At 43.5% G+C, this 12,774-nt stretch overlaps 1 protein-coding gene across 1 annotated transcript in view; it reads right to left on the bottom strand.

Annotated features, from left to right (window-relative positions):
* NEIL2 (nei like DNA glycosylase 2) overlaps window positions 1-5,853 on the bottom strand; it is a 301,109-nt gene extending 295,256 nt beyond the window's left edge. The window contains exon 1 of the mRNA XM_078646716.1: window positions 5,707-5,853. The gene's annotated coding sequence lies outside the window, so the exon portion shown is untranslated. The remainder of the gene's footprint in view (window positions 1-5,706) is intronic.
* Window positions 5,854-12,774: the final 6,921 nt, after the last annotated feature.

The raw sequence follows: 12,774 nt of genomic DNA, 5'->3' as shown, positions 1-12,774 counted from the left end.
TGAAAACGCAGGAACTCTTCTGCATCAACGTAGTAGGACGTCTTTTGCTTTTGGTGGGAATTCTTTGCAGCTGCACAGTAGCAATTAAATGGTCACTTTGAACCTCACATGCTAATGCACATGGCTATGCTTAAACTAAACTTCTTATGTTTTGCTTAACTGCTAATGCAATCGATAAAATAAATTAATGGGGTTAGAGTAGGAATAAGTGGTATACAGTGCATTCATGTTCTTCTTTCACTTTATTATTAGTTCATATTTGGGCCTGGAGGGTGACTGAATTCTTCATCTTGTCTGAATTCTACACATGCATATTAAAGTCATTAAACTCCTGGGACTATGACATTGAACATCAGCCAAGAACTATCACACAGGCAATGTGCCTGAGAACTTTACCTTCTGACCCGGAGAGGGGAAGAAGAAATATAAAATGTGCATACATTGTATTTGTCCTAATGTGAATGTTGCTGGGAGGATTACGGCATGGGAAAGTAAATTTAGGGGTGGGAATTTAAACAATTAAACCAAAGAAGATGACTTCACATTAGTGTGGTGTGATGACCTCTCCCCGTCCCACTGACCAATCGAATGAAGGGAATACACACATTTTGAAACATTGGGGATGGTAATTACACTGAGAATAGTATAACTAAAGTAGGCTCCGTTAGTTAGTTTGTCCGACTTGTTACAGACCCAATGTTGCAGAAGAAGATCGTGGTTGCCACAGAGCTCAGAGGGCTGGTCGAGCACTCTGGTGCACTTAAAAGAAGTTAAACCTGTCCTGTCCTACACCTGTCTTGAACTGCTGCCTCCTGATTAGTCGGGAGCCCTTTCTTTTCCAGCCCTTGGACAGGGGTTGGTCCTCGTACCATTCTAGGTAAATATAAATCTATGTGGTATGTTGTTGTGCCATTTTCCTTTTCCACCCTTCCCAGGTACCAATGTCTAGAGATTTTACTGTCTTTAAAGATTTTTTGCTTTGATCATTTATTTTTATTCTTGAGAAGTTGGTGATTGACGTGTATTGGTATTTGACTCACAAAATATTGCATAGATAAAGTTTTTAAAACTCTCCCGAGTCGGTGGTCCTTCAAAGAAATAAAGGTAAATGTAATTTATGCCAATTATGCTAACAACCTGATCTATCAACCAGAGGAAATTATGAACTAAGGGTTTGTAAGAAAAGGTGTATAGGTAATATATTTCAAGGTAGACCAAGTCCGGAATTTCAACGGAGGAGTTGCCAGCTTATTGTATTAATGTTTATGGGCCCAGGCTGGTATGGTATTTTAGAAATAAGCGAAGCTGGTAATCCGCGCTCCATCAGAGGCGAGAATGTTTTCCTAACTATAATTAAGATTTAACCTTTTGGTTTTTTCCATTGAATGTATAGAGTTCATTTGTGTATTTAGTTCACAGTATTAACAAGTTTTTAAAAATAATTTTAGTATTTAAATTAGGTTACAAATATGTTTTGGATAGGTGTGTTAGTTAATTTTTACTTCTAAATTAATATATTTCATGTAATGTATTTTAAAAATACAGTGCACAGGTAAATCAAGCAAAGCGTTGCTCTCAACATCAACAGACCCCTCCTAGCGCACATCGCCTTATGATGTAACAACCTGGCGCTTTGCGAAAATTTAAATAAAAGTAACTCAATGTGGGGGAGGAGCTACGCTAGCAACCAAGATGGCCGCTTAGGCTCGCGGCTCCGCCGACCTCCGTCCCCCGCCGGATAATCCTGCTACAACTCCTGAATTTACACCCTGCCTCCGGGCGTGTGAACTGCCGTGCTGTACTTTGGAGCGCTCCCAGGACTTTTACCAGCTTAGTGGACGGAGTTATGTCGAGTTTTAGTTTGAGGCCTACACCAGCTTGTGAGCCGGGGACTCGAGTACTGGCCCAGCTGGGTTCCAGTTGAATAACATCAGCCGTGGGTGATCAACAGGGTCCGGTCCTTGGATGTGGAGAACTTTCTTAGCCCGATTTTGACGGGGGTTGTTGCTCTGGCCTAAAATCGATGGAAGGTTGACGAGGCACGACTGTGGCTGTGGGCGGAGGTCCCTGACCCGGATTGCCGCCGCCGGTGTTTGCCGGGTCGGAGTCTTCGCTTGCGGTAGCGGAGCCTGGATTGTGGCTTTGGTAAGCCCTCAGTCTCCCTCCGTGACAGTCCGTCCCAAATTTGCCGGTTCCCCGGGGAAGACCGGTGCCTCTGGGGGACGCGAACATGGTCGACTCGGAACAAAATTTGGTGGGACGGACTGAGTCTGAACCATCGATACGGACTGTACTGGCAGCTATCGGGGCACTACATTCCCATGTGGAGTCCATTGTCCAGAAAATGATAGCGGTCACATACGGACATGGGCATGAGGGGCCGGACCCTGATCCGTTTCAATATCCTGATCGGCCTATACCACCCACGGAGGTCCTTGTAACGGCAGTGGGCCCTGTGCCACGAGGGGTGTCGGAGTTTCATGGCAGTGTGATGGCCGACGACCGTGTACTCAATGCTCTCTACGGATTGCCAAGCCCACCATCATTGCCTACTGTGTGTGGATTAATTGGTGCTTCCCTTCCGGATACTCTTGGTGGGAACCATCTACGGAACGAAACAGCGGTTTTCCCCTCTCCGACACCTTTGCTACGATTGCAGAGACAACGACGTCGGGAGCTCATGTTGATGAGGGACATCGTTGATGTCGACAGAGTTCCCAGTGACTTTAAAACTTTGCCTCGCCTCGGAAGGAGCTTTACTGAACTGTTTCTGCATTTTGACTATCCTGCGGAGGCGACAGCCCATCCGAAAGGGGCTTGCACGACTGATCGGAAGGGTCAAGGATGAGACTGATTGTTGGGGCTTGGCACATGGGCTTTCTGATGTGGGATTCGTACCATTGTATTTACGGGAGGTCGGGTGGTGTTTACTGTTTCCCCTGTTTCATTTTATATCGCTTCTTAATAGAGTTGTGTGTTTTATCCTGGGGGATTCTTGGTTCTGGCGGGGGGGGGGGAAAAGGGGGGCCGGGGCCCCGTACTGAGGTGACCTCCTCCACATTTACTACTTTTAGTATTTAGTTAGATGGGGCAACAGGCACACTGCTAGTTGGGGCCAGGCACAAGCCATATCCAGGGGCGCAGGGTGGGGGGAGGGGTGTTCGTCTTGTTAGTGTTTGTAGTTTTTAGGTTTGAAATCCTTTAGAATCCTGACATAGGTGGTCTTATTGAGGGACGAATTTGTGTTTTGGGGTGGATGGGTTCTGGTAGGGGTATTATTAGCATAAGTTAGCCAACTGTTGCGTAATTCGTTATTGTATTCGGGATGCGGCTGTAGTCTCGTACCTTTTTACTGCTGCGCCCTCCCCCCTCCCTCCTACTCTGGACTGCTTCTCAATGTTTATCCTGTTTCCCGGGGAGGTGTGGTTGGCATTTGTCTGATTATCCTGAATGTCGTACGGCCGCATACCTGACGTAGCTTGTGAGTAGGCTTTATTGATAGTTCTCAGTCTATTATGCCCTGTATGTATATTGCTTATCCTTTCATTCCGCGCTGTAAGTCACCTGTTAATGTTTTTCTTTTTCTTTGTTTATTCAATAAAAAGAATTTTTTTTTTTTAAAGTAACTCAATATACTTTTATAAACAACTATGGTCTGCTTCATCTAAGCAGAAATGAAATTACAGTTTGAAGTTACAGATTGTCCTTTTTTAAGGCACAATCTCACGGCAGAAAATTCTGGACCACTGAGAGCTCGCTTTAAATCGGTATATTCACTCTTGTGCACCAAAGAATAAACAGATACCAATCCAGGTTTATACATCCACACAAAGTTGATATTACGTCCCTATCTTGATTAGACTTAGCACTCCTCGGTATACACTCAACCAAAACAATTCAACAAAAGAAATAGATCTTGAGATCGTGGACTTCAAAAAGTCCACCAACTTAAACTACAGCTTTATGAAAACTGCCTTAACCACGTCAAGCATAGGCGAAATCACACATCATATGCCCGCTATGTTGCATCCCAGATAGTGCCCCGAGAACTCAAAAGAAATCCATTAACAAAACGATAACCAAGGTACCTACAAATCCACAATCAAAGCCACATAATATGCAGATTCAAAGTCGAACACATTCATGACTATCTCTTTCAACCTACATGTCCACGCATTTAAGGCTTCAATTGACATTTTCTCTCAATCGCACAAATGCAACTCTTCTCCCTATTGATACATGGACCGCTTCAGTAACCCACAAACAGCTGCCACATCTTCATACAGTCGGCAGGAATCAGGGATGCAGATTTAGTCAGATTCAATTTGAATCTCAGAGCAGGACCACCTGAACCATGGAGATACAGTTCTCAGTCTCTAAAACCAATTTACCTACACAGGTCAATTGGTACTGGACATGTCCAGTCAGAACCATCACCTCTGCTACCATATTTTGACGTTGCACAAACACAGTTCTCATTCTGTGCATGCCCGATGGCTCGATATAAACCCAATATGGATTTCTGTGTTCCTGTCTTAATTATAGTATTCTAAATGGCAAGGGAAGTCAATCTTAAAAGGTTTCATTTGAAAAATATTAGTCATATAGGCTCAATCGATTATAGTCAAAATCAATTAGTCAATAAATCAGATTGCAAAACGTAATTAACGTAGAGAATAAAGTCAAAACTCAGTAAAGTACAAATCATCAAAATACTAAGCATAGCTGGTAAGAATCGTTCGGGCATGCATTCGCCTCCTAAGGAAATTGTCTCAGTTCGATCATGAAAACTCACTTTTTCATAGGTTTCTGAACAATGGATTTCTTGGTTCACATAGGTCTATCTAAACCAATCAAAATTTATGCAAATAGATATATATTTGCAGTTAAATACATTCGACAAAACTCTCCTAATTAAAGAACATAAAGCCTCTCACAGACATCACCTCAGCATGCAACAAAAAAGCAGTTATTTCGTATGCGATTTTTCCTGGGATAGTTAAGTGTGACCTTGAATGTGTATTCTTTTATTCAGAACAGCTTGAGAAAATCGGCCTTCTTGTCTATAGAACAATTTTAACTTTTATTCTAGCAAAACATGAAAATACAGTGAAACGTCACGGAAAAATTGGAGTCTGTGGCCTACATTCTAATAATACATAGTTCGAGTTGTCATTAATGCAAAGCGTTAAAGTTCTGAAAAACATCCGTATCTGAACAAGCTCTGGGAAATATGGCAACTATGGAGGCATTTATGTCTTAAAAGCATGTAAATGTTGCTGAGATAACCAGTCTGATTGGAACAGGGATCCTTGGGAGTCACTTTTAAACTGGCTTGGTTTTTTATTCACCAGAGCTAATCGCTTATTAGCTTTAGGCCCCCACTTAGGAGAAAGGTAATAAGCTAAATTTAAGTCACAGTAAACAAAATATTGTTGGTTGAAAATACAGGAGTGGCTGAAAATCACTCCCCTGACATGGGCCACTTCGAAGGCGGGCTTCAAAATAAACTAAAATAACAATATGGAATATCGACCTTTGCGCGTTCTATTAATATTGCTTATGTTTCTAGAAAACGATCTGAATATATTAAAAGCACAGTCGGGTGTGAAACGGACAAAAAAAGCAAATATCGAGTAACACAAACTCTCACTAACATTTCTGAGCCTTACAAAGCAAACACCACAAACAAGGCGCGCTGCTTACCAAATTTAGCAACAATAATCTCTGCCCGTGCTGCGCCGCAGCTGTGAAAGAAGCTGGACCAAATATGCAATTTCCGGCCGAGGGGTGGGAACGTGATGGTTTGGACCACGTAGGTTTACGTCTGCCCCTTGAACGTAGCCTTATTACCTGGAGGTTGTTATCAACAGGCACAGGCCTGACATGTTTGGTGACTGCACTTCACAAGATACATGTTTACTCACCACAGCCCACAGGTTTGCTGGGATTAGAACGTGCATGACTTTTTCTTTTCTTTCTCTTTTTATTCACCCTTTTTTTAAATTCAGGACTACATGTACCCGAATGCAAGTGAAAAAACTAAACTGGATTACCTATTTTAATGGATACGTGTAGAGGACTGCAAGTACCAGAATGCAAAGAACCTGGATTTAATGAGTCAACAGGTGAAGTTTGGATGCTCGGGACATGTTCTACCACATATTTTTTCGAGTTTAATTTCCTAATTTAAATATTGCATAATTGTAAACAAATGATCACTATTTATTTTACTTTTTGTCTTAATATATGTGAAAGAGGGTGTTATAATAAAATGAATAGTAATATTAACACAATAAAAAACATATAAATAAAGGCTTTACGTTAAGGTAACTGTGTTTATGCTGACATTAAGTAATGTAGGACTCGATTTCACAATGGTTGGTGCTGTCTACAACCATCTTTCTTGTATGTAATTCTTTTTTCCTCAGTCTCACCCTGCACACGGACTATTCACGCACAAGAAATTTAGTAAACACTGCTTTGAGATGTAATGTCACTTTCCCATGTACAGAATGATGTTTCTTTTCTTTAGAGATCTATAGTGCACTATTTCATTGAGAGTGATGTAATGTTGCAATTTATATGGAAGACAGAGGCCTTTATGAGGTTGGATATACGTTTATTTAATAAACTATCAAGACACACAAAGTGCCGAGCGTGTTGCTTGCACACTGCTCCGGCGCCCGAATGAATCGCGCTCGGAACGTGCGATCCCAAAGATGGCCGCCGTTCACGCTACGTCATCACGTAGCGTGAACAACTAGAGCGGCTACTCTACATATCTCCCCTTTTTTGTCCAAACAAGTAGCTTAGTCTATGGTGGTTTCAGATCCCATCACCCATATCATAGTCCCGGGATCTGGAGGGTCTCACCACCAATCGCCCTCCTCTGGTGCACCTTACCGGAGTGGATGTTGCCTCCTTCTCCCCCGGTGTCATGGATTCCACTTCTTTACCTTTGTGGACATACGATCTCTCACTGTCCACTGGCTCTTTCTCTTCTCGTCTTATCATCCTTGCACGTGGGGTTTCTCCGCCTTCTTCTTCCCAACCCGGTTCCGTGCTTTCCATTTCTCCTTCCTGATAGTCTGTTACACTTTCTGATGTGCACTGATCCGTCACTTCTGGTTCTTGCGCCATTGGGGCCCATTGCACTATCTTGTTGCATCGAGCCATGCGATCCTGGGACCACACATTCCCATCACTCAACCTGGCTGCTCAGCCAAGAACTTCTCTTACTTGGAGCGGTCTGCTGTATTTACTGTCCCCTTTTCGTTGAAGTGTGGCCAGTTTGACTCTCACCCATTCTCCTTCTTCCAACTGCGTGTCCTTTACGTTCCTTCTCTTATTGTAGTGCTCCGAATATATCCTCTGGGCCCTTTCTAAGTTTGCTTGTACTACCGCCGGAGACCACTTGCTGGTCACTGTCTTCTCTTTCCATGCCAAATTGTCCTTGGTAAATGGATCTCTTCCTCTAAGGATCTGGAAGGGACTGTACCCCGTCCCAGTGGGGGTGATGCGATACGCCCATATCATGTGTAACAGTTCCTTTTCCCAATCCTTCCCCATCATGATGGCTGCTTGAATGGAACCCATCAAGACCCTATTGAATCGTTCTACTTGCCCATTTCCTGGACGTGTGTTTGGGGCACACCCCGTTCCTTTCCATGTATTTTAGCCATTTGTCTGAAGTGAATTGTGGGCCATTATCACTTAAAATAGATTTGGGGATGCCTTCCCTGAGGAAGATGGTAGTGAGGAACTTTAATATGGTGTCCGTATCCATCTCTTCGTTGACATGTACTTCTGGCCACTTAGAGTATTTGTCCACCAGGACACATAGATATTTCGGGGTCCCTTGTTCATCCAGGATAGGTCTCAATATATCAATGGAGTGTTCTTCCCATGGATTCCTTGGTGTGTCGAATTTCCCTATGGACAGCCTCAAGGGTGTCATAGTCTTATCAGCTTGTTGACATTGGTTACACTCTCTTACATGTCGTTCCGTTTGCCATGTCCATGCCCGGCCATCAGTAACCCTGTTTGGCTCTTAGTTTGGTCTTGCCAATTCCTAAATGGCCTTCGTGTAGTATAGCTAATAGTCTAGAGATAAGTCCTTCTGGGGGTACTACTTTGTCCCCAAGGTACATGAAGACTCCCTTATCGCCGAGCGAGAGTTCCTCCCTCACTTCAAAGTATTTCCTCATTTCTCCACTCAGATGTCTCTTTTCTGGCCATCCTCCTGTGATGTACCCTTTCGCCTATTGGAGGCTCCTGTCTGCCTGATATGCATCCTTCCATTCTTGGTTGGTTATCACCTTCTCCGGATCTTCCATCAATGCCACAATTTCGTCCCCTTCATCCTTCTCCTTTTCCGCTATTTCCATGGCTGCTGCCCTGCTTAGATAACAAATCTACATAAGTGTCCCCTAGGGAATTATTTCTCAATAAGTTACTATTTATAAACAGTCACATCGAGTGAACATATGTTGAACAACACATGGGATATATCTCAATTCTTATTTATTCAGAACAAGATATAGTTATGGCAACAACAATACTACTGACATTTCAATTCCTATTGTGAGTAGTAAATAACATCTTTTGCTTTCTTTGTATGGACAGATAATATACCATACATCACAAAATTTCAGTTCAGCATATAACCGTTTTCAGAATGACACAGAGGTTCAACTGTAAGCCAATCGATGTTAAGAGCGTCGACGTTTCAGTCCACCAATGGTGAAAACATTCCCCAGGACCATCCTCAGGACGAGAAACTGTTGCACATTCCTATTTACAATGTAGAATAAACATAATCAATACACAAATTTCATTATCCCTGTATAAAGTATCGTCTGCTCACCTAAAAAGACACCCAAAGGGTGAGACCAAAAACATGCACCTTGGCCCTGTGACACCGTGTGAATCCAAAACTACATAGTGTTTACCCAAAGCGTGACTAGAAATGACCAATAAGCCAACGAACAAGTGAAAGAGCTTACCTAATACTTCCAGCCGGAAGTATATTTTTTATCAAATAGACATCAATGTCCAAAGAATCTAAAAAAGGGTTAAAACGAAAAAGCCACCTATTAGTTACAAAAAGCTTTTTCACACTTTAAAAAGGTATAGCAACCACCACCTAGACAACATACTCACTCGGAGCTGGTGTCCACAATAGTTGAACCTATGCAAAGAAACCGTAAATAGAGATATAAACTTTGCTCTCAAATGACAATCTCGCCAAAGCAGTGTGGAAACTCAGAGTGGGGACTTACGTGCTCAGAACGAATAATTCACTTCTGTAAACATAAAGTACGGTGACATAAGATTAATGCTGTTACTCAAGACACTAAACAATATTCCCACTGCAACGTCGCGTAGGTAAAGAGTAAATGTAACTTACTATCCGAAGCTCTGTGTCTTTAATGTACACCTATCAACAGAGAAAGACTGTAAATGATTTCGACTACGAGAATATGTCAAAAATTCACTATAACGAGTTTACAAACTGACGCGATGTTAAAACTTACTAGAGTGAAGAAGCAACGCTGCCGTTAATGACCGACCGGTGATCCTAGTCCAACAAGGGTCAGGAGAACGCCGTTGGATTAAACAGCTTAGGGATGACGTCAAACAGCGTACTAGGAACGCTGCCATCTTGGAGTGGTTATATGAATAAGTAACGAGGTACATATTCTTGAATTTAAATGGGAACCGAAACTCATCGGATGTCAGCTTAAAGTAGTGGTCTCACCAAGTACCGATTTCTATATTCTTAGGTTTTACATAGAAAACGGAATACTCATAAAGTAACCGATGGTATGGATAAGCGGCATTACGAGCCCCAATGGGAAAGTCAGGGTACTACATCAAATGGGCGCTGCAAAAACGCTCCCTGTCCAGTGGAATTAGATGAAAACATACATCTCAGCACTGAAGAGTTGCCAAGGTGTGCCACTCAATATATACATATTCATGAATTTAAATGGGAACCAAAACACATGGGATGTCAGCTTAGAGTAGTAGTCTCAACAAGTACCGATTTATATATTCTTAGATAATACATGGAAAACGGAATACTCATGAAATAACCGATGGTATGGATAAACGGCATTACGAAACCCGATAGAAAAGTCAGGGTACTACATCAAAGGGGCGCTACAAAAACGCTCCATGTCCAGTGGAATTAGATGAAAACATGCATCTCAGCCCTACAGAGTTGCCAAGGTGTGCCACTCAATAAGAGAATTTAGCCCCCTTGTTACAGTGTCACAAGACCAAATCCACCTGTTCTCCTTCAAGGTGAGCAGCCGATCCACATTATGATAACGTTTAGTGCTAACAACTGTGTCCAGAACAAACCATTGCATATCTGAAGGTAGATGTGATTTTAGTTGATAATGTTCCACCAATGAAGCAGTAATTACATTGCATCTTATGCGGGACTGGTGCTGTAAGATACGTTTTTTTACCTCCTGTGTAGTTTTACCAATATAGCTTAGACCACATGGACAGCAAAGACAATAAATAACATTTTTGGTGTGACAATTTGAGTGGTGATACAGCTTAATTCTTTTGTCATTTATAACACAGTCTTTTGTTACACATGTCGTAGCACAAGCAGCACAGTTCCCACAGGGATAATGACCAGTGATAGGGGCTAAGCCCCATTGTGTCTGAATAGTACTGGGTGGAGGTTCTTTATACGCTTTGACTAAATGGTCTCTCAAATTCCTCCCTCTCTTGAACGCAAAACTTGGTTGGGCTAAGAAGGGTTCCATCTTGTTGATCAGATGCCAATTCTGTCTAATGATCTTTTTAATTTGATTGGATTCAGATCCAAATGTCATCACACATGTAATAGATTGAGGAAGTGTGGTGTTAGATCTGGAAGTGTCATTTTTGGTTAGTAGAGCACCACGGTCATAGTACCAAGCTCGTTTCATAGCCTGTTTCACTAGTCTGTAGGTATATGATCTTGTAACCAACTTTGTTTGTAGTATTTTCGCCTCACGGAAATAGTCCTCCCTTTTGGTACAATTGCGTCTGATGCGCAAAAAGTGCTGCTTAGATAGTCAGCGACTTTGTTTCTGCTGCCAGGGATGTATTCAACATCATAGCGATATTCCAGCAGTTTTAGAGTCATTTTCGCTATTCTTGGGGTGGCACTCGCATGCCCGCTGGACGTGAGGACCCGCACCAATGGCTTGTGGTCTGTTCTTAGCTGGAATCTTGTGCCCCATAGGAACTGACGAAATCTCCCCATGGCCCAAACCACTGCCAGCATCTCTTTTTCAATGACACTGAACTTCTTCTCAGTGTCCTTTAGGGCCCTGGATGCAAAACTAAGGGTCTCCATTGTTCCTCCACCCCTGTCCTGCATAAGGACCGCACCGAGTCCTTTGTCACTGGCATCTGTTGTCACCACTGTCCGCCCCTGTGGGTCGTACCCTTGAAGGGGTATGGCTTGGACCACATCTTTCTTCACGCCTTCAAACTCCCTCTGAGTTTCCTCCGTCCATGCAAACGTCGTTTTCTCTCTCATCAACAGCCGCATGTGGTGGGTCTTGGAAGCAAAATACTGTATGAATTTGCTATAATACTCGGCCATGCCTAGGAAGGACCTTACTTCCTCTTTGCTAGCAGGCGGTGGGGCGTCACATATTGCTCTTACGTTCTCCTTCTTCGGTGTGATCCCTAGTTCACCTATCTCGTGCCCCAGGTAGGTGACGGACGCCATGCCTATGTGGCACTTCTCCCACTCAGCAGTCAGTCCTTTGTCTTCCAGCGCCCTCAGTACTTTGGCCAACTTGGCATAGAGGTCTCGTTGATCACCTCCCATGACCAAGATGTCGTCTTGAAAGTATTGGACCCCTTCCATGTCCTTGAAGAGACGATGCATAAGCTTTTGGAAGACCGCTGCTGCAGATGCTAGACCGAAGGGCATCCTGCAGAATTGGTAGCATCCGAAGGGGTGATGAACGTTGTTAGCCTCCTGCTCTCCGGGTGTAATGCTATCTGGTGGTAAGCCGACGTCAAGTCGATGGTAGAGTACCATTTCTTTCGTTTGGTCTTCGCCAGCATTTCCTCGATATGGGGCAGCGGGAACTTCTCAACTACAATGTTTTTGTTAAGTTCACATAGGTCCACGCACAGCCGGACCTTACCGTTTGGTTTCATAACTACCACCAGGGGGGCCAGCCACTCCGCACATGTGATGGGTTCAATTATGCCATTTCTTTCCAAGTTGCGCAGCTCTTTCTGGACCGCCTCCCTCACAGCTATCGGTACATTCCTCACTTTATGTGACAATGGAGTGGCATCCGTCTTGAGGATGATCTTGTGCGAGAACTTCTCCAATTTTCCGACCCTTCCGTGGAATACTTTGGGGAAGTCTCTTTTCCACTTCTCCATGTCTGGCCACCTTTCAGGTTCCGTCAATAGTACCTGCACTGCTGCGCCAGGGTCCAGCTTGATGCCTAAGTCTCCTTGGTCCATCCAGCCTAATACTGATGGGCCTTTCTCCATCACATAAAGTTTGCAATCTGCACTGCGTCCTTTGAATTCAAATGTCAGTGGACGGTATCCTGCTATGGGTATGCGGTTTCCTAGGTATGTGACTGGTCTGAGGTCCGGTGGGTCCAGGTGTGGGCCCAATTGGGGCATGAATTTCTCTGTCGACACTGCTCTTTGTACCAAAGTGTACGGTGAACCTGAGTCCGCCACGATGCTTATCATCACACCACCTATCAGCATGTTCAGAAC

This window comes from Lissotriton helveticus, chromosome 6 (assembly GCF_964261635.1).
Source record: "Lissotriton helveticus chromosome 6, aLisHel1.1, whole genome shotgun sequence".
Classification (NCBI taxonomy): domain Eukaryota; kingdom Metazoa; phylum Chordata; class Amphibia; order Caudata; family Salamandridae; genus Lissotriton; species Lissotriton helveticus.
The sequence above is the reverse complement of the archived record's forward strand: the minus strand, read 5'-3'. Positions and strand labels throughout refer to the sequence as shown.